Here is an 8,015-nt window from a genome sequence, read left to right on the forward strand (position 1 = left end):
CTGCAGGTTCCAGACTCTGCACTTTGCACATACAGAGATGCTGACACCACACTGAGTCCACAGTGTCCTTGGCATCCTGTGCCATGTTAGGGGGGGTTCAGTGTCATTCAATGCTTGACGAACTTAGATGAGAAAAAGTTGGGAACCACAGGGAAGGGGGGGCAAAGAACTTTACTGCTGACAGACATAATGGCAATTATAAGTCATAGGGTGACAGACCATCAAATGACAACTAATAGACCTATCTATAAATCCCTGATTTAAATCCTGCTTGCTGTAAATGCCCACCATTTTGGGACCACATAGCTTATCTATTCCATATGCTGTTTTTTAAATTAATCTTTCCTGCGCAGTTTCTGTTTCCCTAAATGCCTTAAAGGTTTAACAAAATCATCTATTTACAGGGCTTTTTTTGAACAGGAGCACATAGGAACGCAGTTCCAGCTGGCTTGGCATCAGGGGGTGTGGCTTAATTTGCAAATGAATTCTGCAGGGCTTTTTCTACCAAAAAAAAAAAGCCCTGTGTGGGACAATGGTGATGTCAGGGGGTGTGACCTAATATGCAAATAAGTTCCTGCTGGGTTTTTTCTACAAGAAAAGCCCTGTCTACTTGCATTGGAAGTTTACCACTTTAGAACTTTTCTTCTGTTTCTGATGAATGATTACTAAACCGGGATCTGTTCTTTGTTTTTGTAGCCATCAAAGACCACCCTTTTAGGAAATCTTTCCACAGCAGGACTAGTCTTCTGAAGAAATATTTGTGCCATCTATTTCTGACAGATGGCCACAAGATGGCAGCAAATACATTATTTGCAGACAAAAAAAGTGTTTCCTTGTTTTTCCCGTCATAAACGGGCATATTCCAGAGAAAGTAGATTGGCTGCAATTTATGTTAAGCCAAATATGTGTATTTCTCTATGATGTGGCTAGCAGCCAGTGGCCGGTGTAGAAGAACTGAGTAGCATAATTAACAGACTAAAAGCAGTAGCTTTTTATTTAATATATTCCAAGATGGGGGGAACATAAAGGACACAATGATATTTTAAAGTCTCACAACTGTCCACCTAAGTGACTGGCTTATCATTCATGGGAAAATAAGAAGGGCCCTGCAGATAATGTAACTGACTGGGGTATTTTCCAGTTAGTACAGTTACACAGTTCTTGTCATTGAAGAGAATTGTACTGATAATTGTACTCTTGTCTTTCAAAATCATGCTTCATTTACCCCAATCACATTCCTCAGTTACAAACTTAGGGAGGGCTTTAAAGTAAAAAGTAGTGGTTCCTATATGTTTGTTATTCTGTTCTCTGTAAGTACAAAGCAAAAAAAAACCCAACCCCTTTTTGTGTGCATACTTTGGCACAGAAGCAGTACTGCAGAGCTAGGCAGGTTTCCCAGGTTAAATGGGTGTCCAAAGCTACCTTGAGTCCTGTTTTTAGGGGAAAGGCCAGAATGAACGAACGAACGAACAAACAAACAAACAAAGAGTGACACTTCAGACACCTGGAGAAAGTATCATTGATGCTATAGTCTTTCCAAGCAACCTTGGGAACCCCAATCTGGGTGGAAAGGTGGCACGGAAATGTTTTAAATAAATAATTAAACATCTTCAGTGGGTTCTTGCCATTGTTGGACTTTTTGATTCATGAAGCTGTCTTCTATATTGAATCAGACCCTCAATCCAGCAAGGTCATTATTGTCTACTCAGACTGGCAGCAGCTCTCCAGCATCTAAAGTGGAGGAATTTCACACATCACCTAATAAGGTACCTGATCCTTAACTGGAGATGTGAGGGACTGGATCTGAGACCTTCTATACGCCAAAGAGTTGCTCTACCAACAGGCCCCTCCTTGTCTCTGTCTCTGTATTCCTTGGGGTTGGAGTGCAAGCTCTATCATTCCTCTTTGGAAGCAGGAAAATAAAAAGTAACCCAGTAATTACCACCCCATTAGCCTAATTAACATCATTGCCACAATTTATACTAAGTTCTTGTTTCAGAGACTAGAAGATTGGGCACCAATAAGTGGCGTCTTTCCGGAAGAACAAGCTGGATTCAGGGCGGGTTTCTCCCTAACAGATAATTGCTTTGCTGTAGATTGCCTTATTGTTAAGTATTTGAATCTTTTAAAAGAGCCGCCTTTAAGATGGCTTTGTTGGCTGGAAGGCTGACTCCACTATCGTAAACGGGAAAGCTGCAGTCTAAACTTCAAAAGGTTACAGACTTCTGTATTTCCTTACAGCCATGACTATATTGCTGTCACTCTATAGAAAGCAACAAACAGAAAGCTCCTAGACAGAAAGGAGATCTGTACTATTGGGGGACGAACCAGTTGATTGTATTTAGATCCAGGTGGGCAGTTGTGTTGGTCTGAAGCAACAGAATAAAGTTGGAGTCCAGTAGCACCTTTAAGACCAACCAAGTTTTATTCAGCATGTATAAATGTATAATGTATAAGCTTACATTCTGAAACTAGGAGATTACCTAGGGTGCCAGTCTTCTAGGGTGATGAATTGGGCACCCCCATGTGACTCAGTGATTTTATCAGTGCGGGGGGGGGGGCGTTGCCTGAAGTTAGCCTTGCCTAGGGTGCCAGACAGTCTAGGGCTGGTCTTGGTTACTTCAAAACTTAAGGGCAAGAAATTTCCATCCAACCATTGGCTCTGATCTGCCAGAGAACGGGGGAAGGTATTCAAGCAAGGAGTGGTGATTCAACTCCAGGTGTTTCTAGTGAGACAGGTAGGGCACTTTTACACACATTAAATAATGCACTTTGAATTTTAATTTCAATTCAATTTATATTTAATATTTCAATTTTTCAATTTATACCTTGCCCGATCCCGCAAGCTGTTGCTGAAGGGTCCTCTGAAGTCGGATATCACTGTGCGAAACAGCGAAATCCACTTCCACATGTTTGCTAAAGTGCTTTGGAAGTGGATTGAAAGTGCATGATTGTGTGATTCTCACATTACATGATTCTCACAATACATGATTCTCACAATACAAGAACTCGTGGGCATTCGATGAAATTGCTGAGCAGACAGGTTAAAACGGATAAAAGGAAGTACTTCTTCACCCAAAGGGTGATTAACATGTGGAATTCACTGCCACAGGAGGTGGTGGCAGCCACAAGCATAGCCACCTTCAAGAGGGGTTTAGATAAAAATATGGAGCAGAGGTCCATCAGTGGCTATTAGCCACAGTGTGTGTGTATATATAAATTTTTTTGGCCACTGTGTGACACAGAGTGTTGGACTGGATGGGCCATTGGCCTGATCTAACATGGCTTCTCTTACGTTCTTATGTGTGTGTAAAAGCACCTGTGATTTGCCCCCTTTTCAATCTGGCCTCCAGCCTGGGTAGGGGCTCCAAACTTGCCCCAGTTACCCTGCTGGATAATCTTGGCTGGCAGCATCTGGAAGACTTACCTGACTGGCTGTTATGATGCTGCAGGGTTTTAAGATTTAAATCCTTGGACCATCTCTTCCTTGAAGAAGATAGTTGGCCCATTGCATTTGTGGTTACCAAGAGGAACAGAAATGCCAGCATAAAGCTTGTGCCTTTGGAACAGCAAGGAAATGCCTGTCTCTGCATATGCCCATAAGGGTCTTCTTTGACTGTTTTATTCCATGGTGTTATCAACATATGGCTTTAAATCTTTTTGTTATGGTTTAGGACATGTTAGCATTTCTCTTGATTCTGACTTTATTTTTTAAAAAAAAAAAAAAAATTCCACTAGGAAATAACCCCACCCAAACAACAAAGCAAGGCCCATTTGGAAACAGCTCCGTTTTCTCTCTGATCAGAACTAGGAATTCCAATCAGTGAATTTGATCCAGAGATAATTTTCCACAAGAGGAAGAAGGGGTGGTGGGATTGTTGCTGATTCCCACTGGGGACCCCTGGGTTGTCTCTCCTGTTGTTCCTGAATGGTCCTCTGCTTGCCGGGAACAGCACTGCGGTTGAGCAGGAAGGGGAGAGGCAAGCTCAGTGGCTGAGCAGGAAGGGGAAGAAGTTTCCAGTCTGCTGCTAGACGTGTCTTCTGCTAATAGAAAATTAACACAAGGAGAGACCCTCTTAACTGTCCCACCAACTGAATAAGCTCATGCAGTGGGCACATGAGATAAAAGGGCGTTTTCAGTGACAGCCCCATGATTGAAAAACAATCTTCTCAGTAGGGTTGCCAAGTCCAATTCAAGAAATATTTGGGGAATTGGGGGTGGAGCCAGGAGGCTTTGGGGATGGAGTCATGAGCAAGGTTGGAACAAGTACAATTGAACTCCAAAGGGAATTCTGGCCATCACATTGAAAGGGACTGCACACCTTTTCAGTGCCTTCTCTCCATTAGTAATAATGAAGGATAGGGGCACCTTCTTTGGGGGCTCATAGAATTGCCCCCCCACTCCAATCCTTTTAAAACTTGGAGGGTGTTTTGATGAAAGGCATCAGATGCTATGCTGCAAATTTGGTTCCTCTACCTCAAAGAACACCCCCCCCCCCGGAGCCCCAGATTCCCACTGATCAATTCCCCATTATTCCCTGTGGGAATCGTTCTCCATAGGGAATAATAGAGTGCCCAGTAGACATTTCCCTCCCCCACCCCACTTTCTAAAGCAGGGGGGGAGGGCCTCCAAGCCAGGGAATCCCCTGTCCCCTCCCTCTCTCTCACACACACACACTTACTGGGTTTGGTTCCTCCACAACTTTACTTGCTCTGAAAATGAAATCAAAACAAACGGAGGCTCTGTGCTCTGACGAAAATGCTGCTGACCCTTCCCCATGAAGCGCTTCCTGTTTCCTGCCCAACTTTAAAGGCACACATTTTAAAAATGGACCTTTTTGCAGGTTTCTAAACCTGCCGGAGCTCTAGAGGTGCATGGTGACTGTGGGGGTGGGGTTTCCCCCAGCTGACTGGGGGCAGGGGGAAACCTGTAAAACCAGGGGATCCCCCGCTGGGACCTGGGGATTGGGAAGCCTACTTCTCAGCAGGGCTTTTTTTGTAGAAAAAGCCCAGCAGGGACACATTTGCATAGTAGGCCACACCCCCTGATGTCACCATTGTTTCACACAGGGATTTTTATAGAAAAAGCCCAGCAGGAACTCGTTTGCATATCAGGCCACACCCCTGGTGCCAAGCCAGCCGGAACTGCGTTCCTGCTCAAAAAAAGCCCTGCTTCTCACTTTCGATCTTCAGGATGCAATTGAGGACAGTTTTATTTAAGGCTACATATTGTTGTTGTTGTTGTTGTTGTTGTTGTTGTTGTTTGAGTTTTGTATTAATTGGTTGAGATTTTGAATTGTAGGCTTTATCTTTTCTTTTAAAGCCACCTTTGGCCATGGCCATCGGTACATCCCCTGTTACATTTAAATTACTCCTTTTGAGGAGTTGTTGTTGGATGGAGATGAATTGCCTGTTGTCAGAGGAGGCTGCCTGATGCATCTCTGCATGGACTGAAGCTTGCCCCAGTCCAAAGGACATGCATGCCTAGAAGCAGGGTTGCCAACCTCCAGGTGGTAAGTATTCAAATAATGGCTGCAGTGTGGAAAATCAGCCACAAAATACACCACTTAGAAGGCTGAAAAACCACCCAGGACTATGTTGCAAGTTACGTAAAGTGTATAATAAATTGTAACAACATGTAACTGCATATAATAAACAATAGAATGTTATAAGCACATAAGGTTACAGTATGAATTCAGCAAGGACTTTGGGAGGTCCAGGGCTTTTTTTGTAGCAGGAACTCCTTTGCATATTAGGCCACACGCCCCTGATGCACCCAATCCTCCTGGAGTTTACAGTAGGCCCTGTGATAAGAGCCCTGTAAGCTTCAGGAGGATTGGCTGCATCAGGGGTGTGTGGCCTAATAGGCAAAGGAGTTCCTGCTGAATTCATACTGTAACTTTATGTGCTTATAACATTTCTATTATACACCCCTCGCCAACATCCCCTCCTCAGGTTTCAACACCCCCCCAATCTTCAGGAATTTCCCAACCAACCCTAACCTAGAACAGTGGCTCATACAGAGACACTAGGAGGGCCTCAATAAGTTGGTGGTTAATGGGAGTAGGTAATCCTTACATGTTTAGAGTAAACCTTTTCACGGGAAAGAGTAAAAAATGCTTTTGATCTTGATCCAGAAAGTGAATGGGTCTCAAGCAGCACGAAGAAACACTGGAGAGATGCAAAGTTACATACCTATCTGGTTCTGCACACAAACCAAGTTAACAAGCGGGGGGGGGGGGTGTGAAGGGTTCCAAAAGCCATCTAATTACGACTGCTTATTTTCAAAGGCATAATTAACCTTTGAAAATCAATGCAAATGAACCAGATGACGATGTTGCACATTTGCAGAGTTGTCCGATAGCTGGAAAGCTGCCCGTAACAAGAAATAGTTTTGCATGGGCAAAAGTCTATTTTTTTAAAAAAAAAATATTTCATTATTTACATCCCACTTTTCTTGCAACAGGGAGAATAGACAAATGCAATACAAAAGAAGTGCAATAGAATCAAACAAGAAAAATGAGAGAAAGGCTTCTGAACACACAACAGGTCGGCCGGTCGGCCGGTTGGTCCGCCCATCCATCCATGAATGCTCCCAGCTATTGGCTGCAACCCTCAGGCCCTTTGATTGCTGTCTTTCAGCTCACACCCATGGGCACACTCAGGGTTTAAGTACCTGCAGCAGAGGAGAAACAAGCTTAGCTTCATCTAACAGAGGTGCTGCTGCTAGCAGCCAACTAGCTGGCTCCTTCCCACCCAGTCTCTCTGCATTCGCCATCAGGGGTCACACTTCTGCATTCCTATTTTCTTTCCATCTCCCTGGTTTGGTTGGCCTTCATAACACATTCCTCAAAGGGCACAATCCCTCTGTTTTGCTCTGCTCTCCCTCTGCAGTGGCAGTCAGTGCTTTGACTACAGTGGCTGTTATGCCCCAGACTATGTAGCACCAACCCTGATCCTGCTTTTCCCAGTAACAAGGAATGCTGGCATGTGGAAGTGTCATCTGAACCCTAAAACATCTGAACCATTTTTCAAAAAAAAAAAAAGCCTGAAAATGTAGGTTGTACCCCGCCACTAGTTTTCCCAATCCCCAGGTCCCAGCGGGGGATCCCCCGGTTTTACAGGCTTCCCCCCTCCCCCAGCCAGCTGGCCGGCGGGGGAAGCCCCACCCCCACAGCCATTATGCATCTCCATGAACAATTCCCATAAGGAATGATGGGGAATTGATCCGCGGGTATCGGGGGCTCTGGGGGGGCTGTTTTTTAAGGTAGAGGTGCCAAATTTTCAGTATAGCATCTAGTGCCTCTTCCCAAAATACCCCCCAAGTTTCAAAAGTATTGGACCAGGGGGTCCAATTCTACGAGCCCCAAAAGAAGGTGCTCCTATCCTTCATTATTTTCTATGGAAGGAAGGCATTTTAAAAGGTGTGCTGTCCCTTTAAATGTGATGGCCAGAACTCCCTTGGAGTTCAATTCTACTTGTCACACCTGTGCTCCTGGCTCCGCCCCCAATGTCTCCTGGCTCCACCCCCAAAGTCTCCTGGCCCCACCCCCAAAGTCCCCAGATATTTCTTGAATTGGACTTGGCAACCCTACCCGCCACACACACACACAGACACAGGAAGACAGCATCCACAAAGTATCTTTGATAATGTAAACAAAACTGGTGTTTTTTTTAAAAAACAAATTAGAATAACTGATTGCTTGACTGATTGATTTGCTCAAACTTTGTTTAGACAATTGGCTGCCAAGGGATGTGCAATGATGACAGGGGAAGGAGGCATTCGAACTCTCCCTGGGCTGCCTGAGGTTGTGCGCATGGGATTGCACTGTATTGTCCAGTCTGAAGAAGCAAAAAGGTAACCTGAAAAACAGACTTGAACTGCTGGTAAATAACTGAACAGATCAAAATAAGAACATCGGAACATAAGAGAAGCCATGTTGGATCAGGCCAGTAGCCCATCCAGTCCAACATTCTGTGTCACGCAGCAACAACGGGCTCCCTGCCTGCAAACA

Source organism: Heteronotia binoei, unplaced genomic scaffold, assembly GCF_032191835.1.
Source record: "Heteronotia binoei isolate CCM8104 ecotype False Entrance Well unplaced genomic scaffold, APGP_CSIRO_Hbin_v1 ptg001683l, whole genome shotgun sequence".
Lineage (NCBI taxonomy): Eukaryota > Metazoa > Chordata > Lepidosauria > Squamata > Gekkonidae > Heteronotia > Heteronotia binoei.